The sequence below is a fragment of the Oryctolagus cuniculus genome, chromosome 17 (assembly GCF_051225735.1).
Source record: "Oryctolagus cuniculus isolate XC-2025 breed Fujian yellow rabbit chromosome 17, ASM5122573v1, whole genome shotgun sequence".
NCBI lineage: Eukaryota > Metazoa > Chordata > Mammalia > Lagomorpha > Leporidae > Oryctolagus > Oryctolagus cuniculus.
This window is the reverse complement of record NC_142883.1, coordinates 59,453,093-59,468,279: the sequence shown is the minus strand read 5'-3', so window position 1 is coordinate 59,468,279 and position 15,187 is coordinate 59,453,093.

The window sequence follows — 15,187 nt, the reverse complement described above, 5'->3', positions numbered from 1 at the left end:
AATGTCCTTGAACAAAAGCCCTGTCCTGGAATTGGCGGACTACATTGAGTTCGTAGATTTTACCTTAGTGAATTGGTTCAGTTCTGTTGTAGTCTAAGTATAAATTGGATCCTGAAATATTAGATTTCTAGGACATTTGGGAATGAAATATTTGAAATCAGGACGGTTCTAGAAGTTTTATGATTTTTGGACTTGTAGAGCCTATTTTGTCTTGTCTTGTTTACTCTGTAGCCTTAGTAGTGTGGTTATATGCATCAGCTTCTTGGATATTTCTAGTGGAATCTACTCTCCCTTGTTATACTGTAGACCACACTTGCCCTTCTTGACTATTGAGGTAAACTTGCATTAGAGCTTGACTACAAGATCCAGAGGCTCAGCTTGTCTATTTGTATCTTGGATTATTCTTCCTCAGTATTTTGGCTTGGCAAAACTGACTATATCAGAAGATATGCCAATTCATCATAGTAGGAAGTTTGCTAGGATATAGCCACATGGAGAAATTAAGAAGCACTTCGGTTAATCCAATACCTCTACTCTACTTCTACCCAAAATGAATTTCCCCAAATAAACCTGGGCTTGGGTATCGAGATAATTGCCTCAGTTTATAAGATATACCTAGGTTAATTCTCTTCTTTACTAAACATAACAAAGAAAAACTGCCAGGATTTCATCCTTATCCAAGAATTACAACTTGGGATGTAGGCATTCATATTACATGTCTTTCATTTTTGTGTATGAGGCAAGGCAGAATTCAGTGTATAGATGGCCTTTAAAAGAAAAACAAGGGGGCTGGCGCTATGGCGCAGCGGATTAATGCAGTGGCCTGAAGCGCCAGCATCCCATATGGGTGTCAGTTCTAGTCCCAGCTGCTCTTCTCCCGATCCAGCTCTCTGCTGTGGCCTGGGAAAGCAGTAGAAGATGGCCCAAATCCTTGGGCCCCTGTACCCACGTGAGAGACCTGGAAGAAGCTCCTGGCTCCTGGCTTCGGATCGGCGCAGCTCCAGCCTTTGCGGCCATCTTGGGGGTGAACCAGCAGATGGAAGACCTCTCTCTCTGTCTCTACCTCTCTTGTAACTCTGTATTTCAAATAAATAAAATTAATCTTAAAAAAAAAAAATAAAGCTTTCCCCAACCCCTTGCCAGGAGCTTTTCCTGACATAATAATAGCTAACATTTATAAAGCATTTATTATGTCTCAGATACTATTGCAGTCCTTTATATGCACCAGCTCATTAATTCTTTTTTTTTTTTTAAAGATTTTTATTTATTTATTTGATAGGTAGAGTTACAGACAGTGAGAGAGAGAGACAGAGAGAAAGGTCTTCCTTCCGTTGATTCACTCCCCAAATGGCTGTCACGGCTGGAGCTGTTCCGATCCGAAGCCAGGAGCCAGGTGCTTCTTCCTGGTCTTCCACATAGGTGCAGGGGCCCAAGGACTTGGGCCATCCTCCACTGCCTTCCCAGGCCACAGCAGAGAGCTGGACTGGAAGAGGCGCAACTGGGACTAGAACCCAGTGCCCATATGGGATGCCGGCGCCGCAGGCAGAGGATTAACTTAGTGTGCCATGGCGTCAGCCCCCAGCTCATTAATTCTTTACAATCCTCTTAAGTAGGTACTGTTACATTTTCTAGACAAGGAAACCAAGGCCCAGAGAGATTGTCACTGGCCTCCCTGTAAGCAACGTGCAGCTGAGATTTAAACCCAAACAGTCCATCTCAAGTCCTTGTTCTCAACCTTCTTGCTGCACTGCCGTTTTGCACATGGTGCATCTGTGTGCATGTGTGACCCCGTGACATGTGTTGAGTATTGTGTAGGCTCAAGTCTTTAGCGTCTGTTTATTCCAGAGGCATAAGGTCTTCAGTAGAGGCAGAAAGTATTTGAAAGTCACAGGTAACTTGGGGGATTGGTGGCCTTACCTCCAAAGCTTGTCTGAATACAGCTGTCGCAGGCACTGCCCTGTAACGCCTTGGTTCACTCTCGTCCTGGGCACACTTGCCTTTCCCTTCACAGCAGGCTCTTTGCATTTTAATTTGGCTACGAGGTACAAAGTTGTCCACCTTTTAGATGCTTGTGGAGGGTTTTTTTTTTATTCTTAGCTCAATTTCTTCCTGGACTCCGAAAAAGAGTCCCCATTGGTTATTTTTGCTTTAAAAAGGTGTTCTCGGGGCCAGCACTGTGATACAGTGGTAGTTAAAGCCCTGGCCTGTGATGACAGCATCCTATATGCATGCTGGTTCGAGTCCTGGCTGCTCCACTTCCGATCCAGCTCTCTGCTATGGCCTGGGAAAGCAGCAGAAGATGGCCCAAGTCCTTGGGCCCCTGCACCCATGTGGGAGACCTGGAAGAAACTCCTGGCTCCTGGCTTCGGATGGGAGCTCAACTCCGGCCCTTGAACGGCCATTTGGGGAGGGAACCAGCGGATGGAAAAATCTCTCTCTGTCTCTACCTCTCTATGTAACTCTGTCTTTCAAGTAAATAAAATGTCTTTTTTTTTTTTTTTAAAGTGTTCTCTGATTTTACTCCTAGGGAATATCCACGCATCCTTAGTTCCTGCACGTGTATTTCCGGCTTCCGTGTTGCTTCTCATCCCACAGTAACTTCTTGTCCTCTAATCCAGCGCCGACTTGAAAACCTTTACCTCTTAGCTGATGGAGGCATCGGAATGATAAGCTTTCTCCTGCCTCTTCTAGCCTCTTGGCCCAGCCCCTCTTTGAGATTGACTGTGATGGCAGGAGGAGCGACGCTCTGGAGTTGTCATGGAGACCATTTGGGGGCGGGATGAAGAAACGCTATCGCTGCTGATTGGCTAGACAGCCGCCCACCTGGCTATGCGCAGGCGCACTGCTTCCCGAGTGGAGCCCTTTGCAGCTCAGCTTGCCGCAGTGTGTGGTTCTATAATCCCGGGTTAGGCCCCCGGTGGTCGTCGACCCCGCGTTCAGACCCTGCCTCCCTCTCCGGAACCCCCGGGCGAGGAAGAGCGGAGGCGCCGCGGCTTCACAGCCTTGCGGCCTCTGGGTCCTGGGTGGGCTGAGCGGCCCAGGGCTGGGGGTAGGCGGGCGGGCTGGGCTGAGCTGCGGGGAAATGCGTTCCGAGGGCGAGACGAGAGGGACCGCCTGACCCAGTGACCCGATCGGCCACGGGACGCTGTGCTCTGTGAGGGAGCAGGGTGGCGGGAGCGAGCTGGCGTTTTGGCGCTCATGGCTTGCTGCTTGCTCAGGACGCCACGCGGGAGCCAGTCTTGAACCGATGTGTGGAAAATTCAGAGTGGTTCGGGCGCCTCCGGCCCAGGACCCCGGTCTCAGTACACAGGTGTGCTGTGCTCCAGAATGAGACACTTCTTGTCTCTCCGTCAAGACATTTCACCTCAAAAGATAAAAATGGGAATCTTTTCTTTTGTCCCTCTCCCCACCTTTTTTTTTTTTTTTTTAAAATTTTGGACAAATATATAGGCTGATTTTTTTTAAAATAGGCTAATTCTTTAAATGACATTAGGAATATTATGTAGCAGGAGAAAAATGTTTTCGGACAAGTATTTTTGGCATGAAAAATACTGCTACATATTTTAATCCTTAGGATGATGGTCTCTAAATTTTTTTTAAAGATTTATTTATTTTATTTGAAAGTCAAGAGTTAGAGAGACGAGAGGCAGGGTCTTCCATCTGCTGGTTCACTCCTCAATTGGCCATAACGGCCAGAGCTGTGCTGATTGGAAGCCAGGAGCCAGGAGCTTCTTCTGGGTCTCCCACAGGGGTACAGGGGCCCAAGGACTTGGGCCATCTTCTACTGATATCCCAGGCCATAGCAGAGAGCTGGATTGGAAGAGGAGCTGCCAGGACTCCAACCAGCACCTATATGGGATGCCGGCGCTTCAGGCCGGGGCGTTAACCCACTGTGCCATAGCGCCGGCCCCAAAGGTTTCTAAATTATATTTTAAGCCTTCCGTCTCACGATCATCTTTGTTGAATGAACTGAGCTGGTTTATCAAACCGTTAGGGGTCTTGTTACTGAAGCAGGATGTGTCAGTCCTTCCCTTGCCAAACCCAGAAGCCAAGGTCTTTTTGCACAGAGAAGCTTGATTGTCAGGCAGGAGCAGTGCTCAGATCTTAATGTTTGGGGATCCGGGAAGATTGTTTTTTATGAAATCGGGAAAGAGAAGTCGAGATGTGGAAGTCAGGATGTGGGCACACTAGGACAGTGCAATTTCTGGCTATTGGGGACCCCCAGGACCAGTTAAGGGTTAGTAGGAGGCGGCCTTGGGTCAGCTGATGTTATCTTTGGACCCCCCCCCCCCCTGCTTCCTAAAGCTGTCTGGCTCTTGTGTTTCTGCTCATTCTCCAGTTCTGGGTTTCCTGTGGGGACACAACTGTAGGTCTGACAGGTATCTGTAGGTCTTTGGGACTCAGCTGGTCAATTTCCATCTCATTGAAACCAATAGGGCTGGTGCTGTGGCAGAGGGGGTAAAGCTGCCGCCTGTGGTGCCAGCATCCCATATTGGCGTCGGTTCGGGTCTCTCTCTCTCTCTCTGCATCTCCTCTCTCTGTGTAACTCTTTCAAGTAAATAAATAAATCTTTAAAAAAAAAAAAACTGATTTAGACCAGCTGGGTGTTGAAATCTGTAAAACCAACTTAAAAAAATAGTGGTTTACTAACCAGCCCTTTATGGCTGGGACCTATTGTTAAAGAATAGGGTAGGGCCAGTTTTAGGGGAAAGAAGAAAACATCATGGGAGTGTTGTGAATTTCTGGGGTCTCAAGAGGAGACCTGGCTAAGGAGCCAACAACCTGGTTTCCCTTCTTTTTTTTTTTTTTTTTTTTGACAGGCAGAGTGGACAGTGAGAGAGAGAGACAGAGAGAAAGGTCTTCCTTTTGCCGTTGGTTCACCCTCCAATGGCCGCCGCTGCAGCCGGCGCACCGCGCTGATCCTGGCAGGAGCCAGGAGCCAGGTGCTTTTCCTGGTCTCCCATGGGGTGCAGGGCCCAAGGACCTGGGCCATCCTCCACTGCACTCCCTGGCCATAGCAGAGAGCTGGCCTGGAAGAGGGGCAACCGGGACAGAATCCGGCGCCCCAACCGGGACTAGAACCCGGTGTGCCGGCGCCGCAAGGTGGAGGATTAGCCTATTGAGCCACGGCGCCGGCTTGGTTTCCCTTCTAATAGAAACATGGAACTTGGTTTAAGGAATCCATTTCAAGAAGAGTGCTCACCATGACCTCCAAGACTAATGAAAGTCTGACATCACAGAACTTTGGGGAAAGTCACACTTACTGTCTTAGAAAATGGCCCTCATTGTTTCCTTCTTTCTTCTCCTGGGAGAGGAGATTGTGGAGGGAGAGGGAAATCCATGTGAGGATCATTGATAATGTATAAATTTGGGCTTAAATAGCCCTCTCACCATACACACACACACACAGTATTAGCATGGGCTTCCCCAAAGACATGGCGTGTTCGGTTGCCTGTTCAGGCAGAGGCAAGAGTTAAGTGCAAGTTAATTTGGAGGTAATCCGAGGAAGCTTGGTGAAGGAGTGGTGGAAGGGAGTTAATGAGCTGATGACCACCGCAGCTCAGTGTTTCCAGGACCCCCCGAGAGAGACTGCTCAGTATATCTCAGAATTGACCCTTTCCAATTATATTGGATTGCTTTCTTTTTATAAGTTTGGCTCTTTATACATTTTTCTAAAGATTTATTTTTATTTATTTGAAAGAGTTACAGAGAGATGGAAACAGAAAGAGATCATCCATCCACTGGTTCACTTCCCAAATGGCTGCAATCACCAGGTCTGGGGCAGGCCGAAGTCCGGAGCCAGGAGCTTCTTACGGGTCTCCCAAGAGGGTGCAGGGGCCCAAGGACTTGCATGATCCTCTACTGCTTTTCTAGGCACATTAGCAGGGAGCTGGATCAGAAATGGAGCAGCCAGGACTCAACCTAGCGCCCATATGGGTTGCCAATGCTGCAGGCCAAGGCTTTAACCTGCTGTGCCATAGCACCCGCCCCTCTTTATACATTTTGTTTACTAATCTTTGAAGTTTCTCCTTGGATATGAGGTGAATTTGGGATCACAATATTTTCTGAAATAGGTAGCCAATGGATCTAATAGCCTTTATTAGGTATTTCCTCCCTTTCTCACTGAATTGAATTGCATGAGTACATGGATTTTTGTTGTTGTTGTATATAATCTTACGTCAGTTCCACAGTGTTTTCTTTATTGTGAGAGCTGTGAAGATGGGCTGAATGTTAGGCTGTGGACTTTTTTTTTTCCAGACAGTGGAGTGAGGTGCCATCTGATGCCCTCTCTTTGTGCGTGGAGGAGGAGCCACAAACCCTGGCCACCACACTTAGGTCACAGCTAACCCGGAAAGGGGGCAGGATAGGCTGTGGACTTTTATGTGCAGAAGCCTAGTGATGGAGGAAGCATGGCCAGAGGCTGAGGAAGGAATTAGGCAAGAGGTGAATGGGCAATCGTGATGTAGTGTAGGTGAGGCTCAGATCATAACCAAGACCCTGCAGGCCAGTTGAAAATCTGTGTTTTTAATCTTAAAGCCTTGGAAGGATTTTAGCCAGATAAGTACCATGAGCAGATCTATGTTTTCAAAGCTTTCTTGAACCCCTGCTTCCAGCCGTGATGGAATAGTAGATACCAGGCTAACCCTCCACCAGAAGCTGCTGTGAAACACAATAAAACAAAGGAGACGACAGTTTCCAGGCAGTGCAGGACAGGCCACAAGGGCTAGATCTAGGGTCTGCTATTTTGCATCTTTCCTGGCACTTGGGGAGAGTGGGTCATGTAACGTGCTTCTGGCTGGTAGAACAAGGGTAATTATGCTATTTTGTATGACCTGAAGCCGAAAAGTAAGTAGCTTTAGAGTGAAACAGCTCCACAGTGTCGCTGAGGCGCTCTCCATCTTCTCTTCCACTACGCTCAGCCTAACGATTCGGTCCTTGCAAAAGAATGTCGCTGCATGGGGCCAGAACTGTGGCATAGCGGATGGGGCCACCGCCTGCAGTGCCCGCATCCCATGTGATCGTTGGTTCGAGTCCTGGCTGCTCCACTTTCGATCCAGCTCTCTGCTATCGCCTGAGAAAGCAGTGGAAGATGACCCAAGTCCTTGGGCCCCTGCGCCCTCGTGGGAGACCCGGAAGAAGCTCCTGGCTTCGGATAGGCACAGCTCCAGCTGTTGTGGCCAGTTGGGGATGGAAGATCTCTCTCTTTCCGCCCCTCCTCCTCTCTCTGTATAACTCTGACTTTCAAATAAATAAATAAATAAATCCTTAAAAAAAATGTTGCTGCAACACAGAGATACCCACCCAGCTAGGAAGATGGGAATCCAGAGACATCGTAAATATCTGTGGTCCTGGCAACTGTCTTTGTGGGCCAGCAGTGTCACATCTTGTACTCTGTGTCCTTCATGGTATCTAGCATTCAACATCTACTGAAAGTAGAATAAATACTTAACAAATGAATAGAAGGATCCTGTGTGGAAATGTTTTCCAAGTTATCTCATCAAACCAGACCCGGCTCTGGGACAAATGGATGCATTCCAGGGGGGCACTTGGGTGGCTACGAAACAGTTAAACCGAGGACAGATGTTTGAGGAACTAGAGGAAGTCCCAGTTATTGGGGAGTATTGTGTCCATTTCCTCCTCTCTCCTGGGGCAGAGCAGGGGTGGGAGTAGGGGGTGGGGCAGAGGGGGGAGCTCCTGAGAACACAGTAGAAGGGCGGACAAGGACAGCCCTGCTGTTTTACTGCGGCCAAGTCAAAAGAAGCTTTTACAAAACTTCAGTGAGGGGCCACTTCACTCTACACTGTGAGACAGAGATATCCAGGAGTGGCAAGAACAGTGCCCATACCATCCACCTGGGATGAGTCATTTCCTGGCTTTGCAGCAACAAGTATGCATTGAAATTCTGACTCCATCATATATAAAATGTATGTCTTTTGGTCCCTTACTTGATCTTATTTTTTTTTTAAGATTTATTTATTTGAAAGAGTTACACACACACACACACACACACACACACACACACAGAGGTCTTCCACCCACTGGTTTACTCCCCAATTGGTTGCAATGGCCAGAGCTAGGCCAATCCAAAGCCAGGAGCCAGGAGCTTCCTCCTGGTTGCCCGTGCGGATGCAGAGGCCCAAGGACTTGGGCCATCTTCTACTGCTTTCCCAGGAGCATTAACGGAGCTGGATTGGAAGTGGAGCAGCCGGGACCTGAACCAGTGCCCATGTGGGATGCCAGTACCAGGCAGAGACGTAACCTACCAAACCGTGGCGCCGGCTGCAACAGCTGACTCTTGCAGGAGTTATCAGAGTGCCACAGGAACAAACCCTAATCCCTACTGAGGGATGTCGCCAGTGACCCACCATCTCCCACCATCTCCCACCACCCCCACCTCTTAAATCTTCCGTTGTGGGAGTTGAGGGTGGGAAGGTGAGGACCAGGTACAGGTTGTTTTGAATTCAGAGAATAAATTGAACAAAGCTCACACTGGCAAGAAGTATAACAGCGAAGGCTTATTATAGGAAAAGAAAGTGCACCTCTCAGGAGAGTAGAAGCAGACCAACAATCAAAGTTCAGATTAAGGCTGAGACTCAAGGCCCCAAAGATAATTGGGGCTGTGATTTTATAGGATTTTGTCTTGGGTGAGGGGCCTTAGTACGTTTTGGAAGTCACCAGGCATGTAGGCCTCTTGGCCATTGTCATATCTATATTCAGCTTCTGATTGGAGGTTTTTCAAGTTTGCCATTTTTTTTCTCAGCTTCTTCAGGTAGTCTCTCTCTTTCCCTCCCTCCCCCCCTCCCCCCCCTCTTTTAAAAGATTTATTTTTATTTATTTGAAAGGCAGAGTTACAGAGAGGCAGAGGCAGAGAGAAAGAGAGAGAGAGAGGTCTTCCATCTGCTGGTTCACTACCCAGATGGCCATATAACTGCCGGAGCTGCAGTGATCCAAAGCCAGGAGCCAGGAGCTTCCTCTGGGTCTCCCATGTGGGTGCAGAGGCCCCAAGGACTTGAGCCATCTTCCACTGCTTTCCCAGGCTATAGCAGAAAGCTGGATCAGATGAAGCAGCCGGGCCTCGAACCGGCATCCATATGGGATGCCGGCACTGCAGGTGGCAACTTTATCTGCTATGCCACAGTGCCGGCCCCTCTTCTCTGTTTCTTGCCTCAGTGTGGAGGATAAGGACAGGGAGGCAGAGGTAGAGGAAAGGAGAAGCAGACTGAGACTATAGAGGGAGTTTTGGAATTTGCTTTTCTCAGCTTCCCTGGTTAACACTTCGCTGTCTTCTGCCTTGGTTCTATCATCTCTTAATACTGCACATGGCAAACCAAGCTTCCACACATGCAGCTTTGGGCAACACACATAAACTGTTTCAGCCACTATTTGCATTGTGCTAAGTACTCCAGCAATAGTTATACCAACAGCTTGCTTATCAAAAGGAAGGGCTGTGAATGAACATGGATGATATAAATCCACCTGCTCCACAACCCTGTGTGGTCCAGCGTCTTACATGGGCGCTGGTTCGAGTCCCAGCTGCTCCACTTCGGATCCAGCTCTCTGCTATGGCCTGGGAAAGCAATGGAGGATGGCCCAGGTCCTTGGGCCCCTTCACCTGCGTGGGAGACCCAGAAGAAGCTCCTGGCTTCGGATCAGCACAACTCCTGTCGTTGCAGCCAATTGGGGAGTGAACCAGCAGATGGAAGACCTCTCTCTCTCTATCTCTGCCTCTGCCTCTCTGTAACTCTCTCTTCCAAATAAATAAATTAATCTTTCAAAAAAAAAAAAAAAAACAGAGCAGAAAGGAAAATCATCCTCTGTACTTGACCATAAACAGTTCCTGGAGGGAGGGGCACTTTGTTGGCCTTAGAATAAAAAATATTTTTTCCTTCCTTTATTTGATGATCTGGGTCTGTTGCTACTCATTAAAAAAAAGGATTCCATAGGGTCCTTCTTTATAAATAAATATTGGGAAGGAGGAGTTTGGAGGGGCTGATTCCTTAAGGCTCTGAAGTCCCCTACTTTGCTACGGAATACAGAAGCCTGATCTGCCTGGCTGTGTGCCTTGCTGAGCTGCTCAACTGCCTCTTTTAACACCCCAGTGTGACAGTCCCACCCTGGCTGGGCTAGGCTGGCCCGAGAGAATTCTTTCGTTCTTGAAGGTGAAGTCAGGCTCCCTAGAACGTGTGATATCCCAGCAAACAGCAAGATCAGAGGTGCTCATTTAGCTGCTCCAGCTCCAGGAAACCAGACAAGCAATGATTGACTTAGGGCTTCTGGAGCCAGCTCCCCTTGGAAACCATCTTCTGTTCCTGGGCAAGAGAGAACATTTGTTACATGATTTAAAAGATTTATTTCCTTTGTTATATTTTAGGCATAAACTATTGGATAAACAGTTTATTATGTGTGATTCCTTTAGCATTTATTATAGCATAGTTCTTAGAGTTGTTACAGAGGTTGATATGGAGATTCAATAGCATTCAGAGCAAATGTTCTAACCATGTGCCATAAGCATCATGCCCTTCCATCTGGAATGTTTTTAGAAGATTTATCTATTGGCCGGCGCTGCGGCTCAATAGGCTAATCCTCCGCCTAGCGGCGCCAGCACACCAGGTTCTAGTCCTGGTTGGGGCGCCGGATTCTGTCCCGGTTGCCCCTCTTCCAGGCCAGCTCTCTGCTGTGGCCCGGGAGTGCAGTGGAGGATGGCCCAAGTGCTTGGGCCCTGCACCCCATGGGAGACCAGGAGAAGCACCTGGCTCCTGCCTACGGATCAGCGCAGTGCGCCAGCCACAGCACGCCAGCCACAGTGGCCATTGGAAGGTGAACCAACGGCAAAGGAAGACCTTTCTCTGTCTCTCTCTCTCACTGTCCACTCTGCCTGTCAAAAAAAAAAAAGATTTATTTATTTTCATTTGATGGAGCAGGGGAGGAGGGGAAGAGAGAGAAAGAGAGGGAGGGAGAGAGAGAGATCTTCTATCCACTGGTACCCTCCCCAAATGGCTGCTATGGTGGGAGTGGGTCCAGGCTGAAGTCAGGAGCCTAAAAATCTGTCTGGTTCTCCCATGTGGGTGTGGGAGCCCAGACTTTTGGGCCATCTTCTGCTGCTTCCCCAGGTGCATTATCAGAGAGCTGGATCGGAAGTGGAGCAGCTGGGACTTGATTGGGCACTCTGACATGGGACGCCAGCGTCACAGGCAGCAGCTTGGCAATCTATGCCACAATGTTAGCCCCTGCATCTGGAATTGATTAAGAATGATGGAAACATGTGGTCAAATTCCTGAGCTCTCCATTTCCAGGGCACTGCAGACTCCTCCGGTAGGTTCCTGGGTGGTCTTCCTGCTAATTCTGGTCCAGTGGGCTTGGGTGGAAAGAAGCAGTCAAGGTTATGCCTGGGCCCTATGGCCCTACCTCGCTGTCAAACAAAAGGGAACCTGGGAACAACGCTGGGCTAGACCCTGTGGCATCAGGAGGAAGTGATCCCTGTGCACCCCCTTACACAGCAGGTGCCTATAGCTGAAGTCACAATTGAACCTGGTTCTGGCCACGTTTTTCTTCATCCAGCATCAGACACCTGTTAGGCTCTGAGTTCAGTGGTGAGACAGGTCTTTCCATCTTTCTGTGGAGCTGGCAGTCTGTCTTGTCTTCTGCAGCAAGGTGTGTGTCCTCCTGTCTTTGTGAAGGATTGGCAAGGTCTGCCCCTACCCCCATACAGAGATGTTGGAGGCCTTGGGGACAGGGTGCAGTGTTTTTTTTTTTTTTTTTTTTTCAGGCAGAGTTAGACAATGATAGAGAGAGACGGAGAGAAAGGTCTTCCTTCTGCTGGTTCACTCCTCTAATGGCTGCCATGGCCAGTGCTATGCTGATCCGAAGCCAGGACCCGGGTGCTTCCTCCCAGTCTCCCATGTGGGTGCAGGGACCCAAGCACTTGGGCCATCCTCCACTGCTCTCCCGGGCCACAGCAGAGAGCTGGATTAGAAGAGGAACAACCAGGACAGAACCGGCACCCCAACCGGGACTAGAACCTGGGGTGCCGGTGCCGCAGGCGGAAGATTAGCCAAGTGAGCCATGGCGCTGGCCTCGGGGTGCAGTCTTGATGGTGTTCTGAGTTTAGCAACGATCCCCCTGAGTCTGTAGTGTCCCATTCTCCTCGCCTTCCTTTTCTATCAGTCATTAATTACGAAAGCAATCCAAGAGTCCATCATCAGATTTTCGAAGAAAAACCAGGGCTGGGGATCTGTTTGCTGTCAGTGAACCCGGGTCAGGAAGTCTAAGGGGCCCGTGCCACAAGGCAAACCTGGAAAATTTTGGGCTGCTTTCCAGAAGAGTGAGGCAGTTCCAGTCCAGTGGTTATCAAAGCTTGGGATTTCACCAGAAACATCACAAAGTGAGTTTGGAGGGCTGACTCAGATGTGACTCTTCCAGACAGCCCGCTCCTGCAGTATCACTATTACGTCATAAAAGGCGAGGCTTTCATTCCAGAAAAGGAGAAAGGTTATGATCTCTATAAAATGCAATCCTCTTAATCAAATCAGTGTCAAGACTAGTTTATTATGTAATTTTATTTTCCCCAGTCTGGGTGGACTGATTTTTTTTTTTCCTTCATTTCTGCAGTCTTATGAGGAAATGGTAACCTGTATTTGTGAGTCACAGCTCTGTGTGACTCGGCAGAGAGGAAAATAAAAAAAAAATCCAGAGAGGTTTTGAGAAGGCAACCTGAAGGCTCTTGGTGTAGGAGAAAAGCTTTGGGGAGCCTCTTCAGCCAGGAAATGCTAGGTCAAGTCTTTGGATTCAGAAAGTTCTTTTCCTGAGTTAATCTAGATTCTTTTTTTAAGATTTATTTATTTATTTATTTATTTATTTTTTTTTGAAACAGTTACAGAGAGAGAGGGGGGCATGCACACACAATCGCGTGTGCACACACACACACACACACACACAATCTCTTCTGTCTGCTAGTTCACTCCCCGGATTACCACAACGGCCAGCATTGGGCCAGGTTGAAGCCAGGGGCCAGGAGCTGCATCTGAGTTTCTCATGTAGGTGACAGGGGCCCAAACACTTGGGTCATGTTCTGTTGCTTTTCCCAGGCCATTAGCCAGGGAGCAACCGGGAGAGGAACTGGCTCTGATGCTGGCATCGCAGGCAGTGGCATTATCTACTATGCCTCAAAGTTGGCCTCTAATCTAGATTCTTTGGTGTGATGGCCTTAAACTTCTAAACCAGGAGGGGATCTGGTAGCATGCTTTTCTTTTAAAGGTCAACTAGAAAACAAAACAAACAAAAAAACAAATCAAGAGTCAGAGAGAGAGAGAGAGAGAGAGAGAGAGAAACACCCCCATCTTCTGGTTTACTCCCCAAATGCTTGCAATGGGACTGGGCCAGGCCAGGAACTCAATCCAGATCTCTCACATGGGTGGCAGAAATTTAATTACTTGAGCCAACACTGCTTGCTCTCGGGTCCACATGAGCAGCAAACAATAGTCAGGAGCCAGAGCTGGGTAAGGAACCCAGGCTCTCCACATAAGATGCTCAATGCCCACTCTGGCTTGTATGGGTTATATATGACTGTATTAGCCTTTTGTTACTGTAGCCAAATACCCAAAATGAGCTATCTGTGAAGGAAAGAGGTTTACTTAGGCTCACTGTTTTGGAGGTTCACAGTCGAACCTTTCATTGTGCATCTCTCTGGTGAGACCACAGGAGGGCAGTGGCAGAATGGGTGGAGAAGGAAGCTCACGTGGTGAACCAGGAGGCTGTGAGAGAGAACGATGGGCTAACTCATGCTTATGTGACAACCCTCTCTTGAGACCCCTCTTCCAATGGCACATCCCCAGTGACCTTCTGAACACCATAATTGGATCAAACCCCCATTTTCCTAGCACCACCAGCCCACAGCTTTGGAATTTAAACTTCTGCATGATAAGGCAGCAAAACCCCCTTCAAGCCATAGCCATCACGTTTATCAGCTGTGAGATTATTTGTCACAAATTCAACTGGGTGGAAGACTAATAGTTATTTGTGGCCGGCGCTGCAACTCAATAGGCTAATCCTCTGCCTGTGGCGTTGGCACACCGGGTTCTAGTCCCGGTCGGGGTGCCATTTTTTGTCCCGGTTGCCCCTCTTCCAGGCCAGCTCTCTGCTGTGGCCAGGGAGTGCAGTGAAGGATGGCCCAAGTGCTTGGGCCCTGCACCCGCATGGGAGGGAGACCAGGAGAAGCACCTGGCTCCTGGCTTCGGATCAGCACAGTGCACTGGCCGCAGTGCAGCACGGCCATTGGAGGGTGAACCAACGGCAAAAGGAAGACCTTTCTCTCTCTCTCTCTCTCTCTTTTTTTGACAGGCAGAGTGGACAGTGAGAGAGAGAGACAGAGAGAAAGGTCTTCCTTTGCCATTGGTTCACCCTCCAATGGCCGCCGCGGCCAGCGCGCTGTGGCCTGTGCACCGCGCTGATCCGATGGCAGGAGCCGGGTACTTCTCCTGGTCTCCCATGGGGTGCAGGACCCAAGCACTTGGGCCATCCTTCACTGCACTCCCCGGCCACAGCAGAGAGCTGGCCTGGAAGAGGGGCAACCGGGACAGAATCCAGTGCCCCGACCGGGACTAGAACCTGGTGTGCCGGCGCCGCAAGGCATAGGATTAGCCTAGTGAACCGCGATGCCGGCCTACCTTTCTCTCTGTCTCTGTCTCTCTCTCTCACTGTCCACTCTGCCTGTCAATAAATAAACAAATAAATAAATAAATATAAAAATAGTTATTTGTCTATCTATGTATCAATTACTTACCCCAAGTCTTTATTTTTTTTAACTTCAGGGCTTATTTATTGAATATTTTCCCCCAGAAACCTTCTATTTAAGGAATATAAGCTTCATATATTTATTTTTTTTAAAAAAGATTTATTTTATTTATTTGAAAGACAGAGTTACATTGAGAGGCAGAGACAGAGAGAAAGGTCTTCCATCTGGTTCACTTCTCAGATGGCTGCAACAGCTAGAGTTGTGCCGATCCGAAGCCAGGAGCCAGGAGCTTCCTCCAGGTCTCCCACGCGGGTGCAGGGGCCCAGGGACTTGTGCCATTTTCTACTTCTATCCCAGGCCATAGCAGAGAGCTGGATCAGAAGAGGAGCAGCCAGGACTCGAACTGGCACCCATATGGGATGCCGGCATTTCAGGCCAGGGCTTTAACCCGCTACG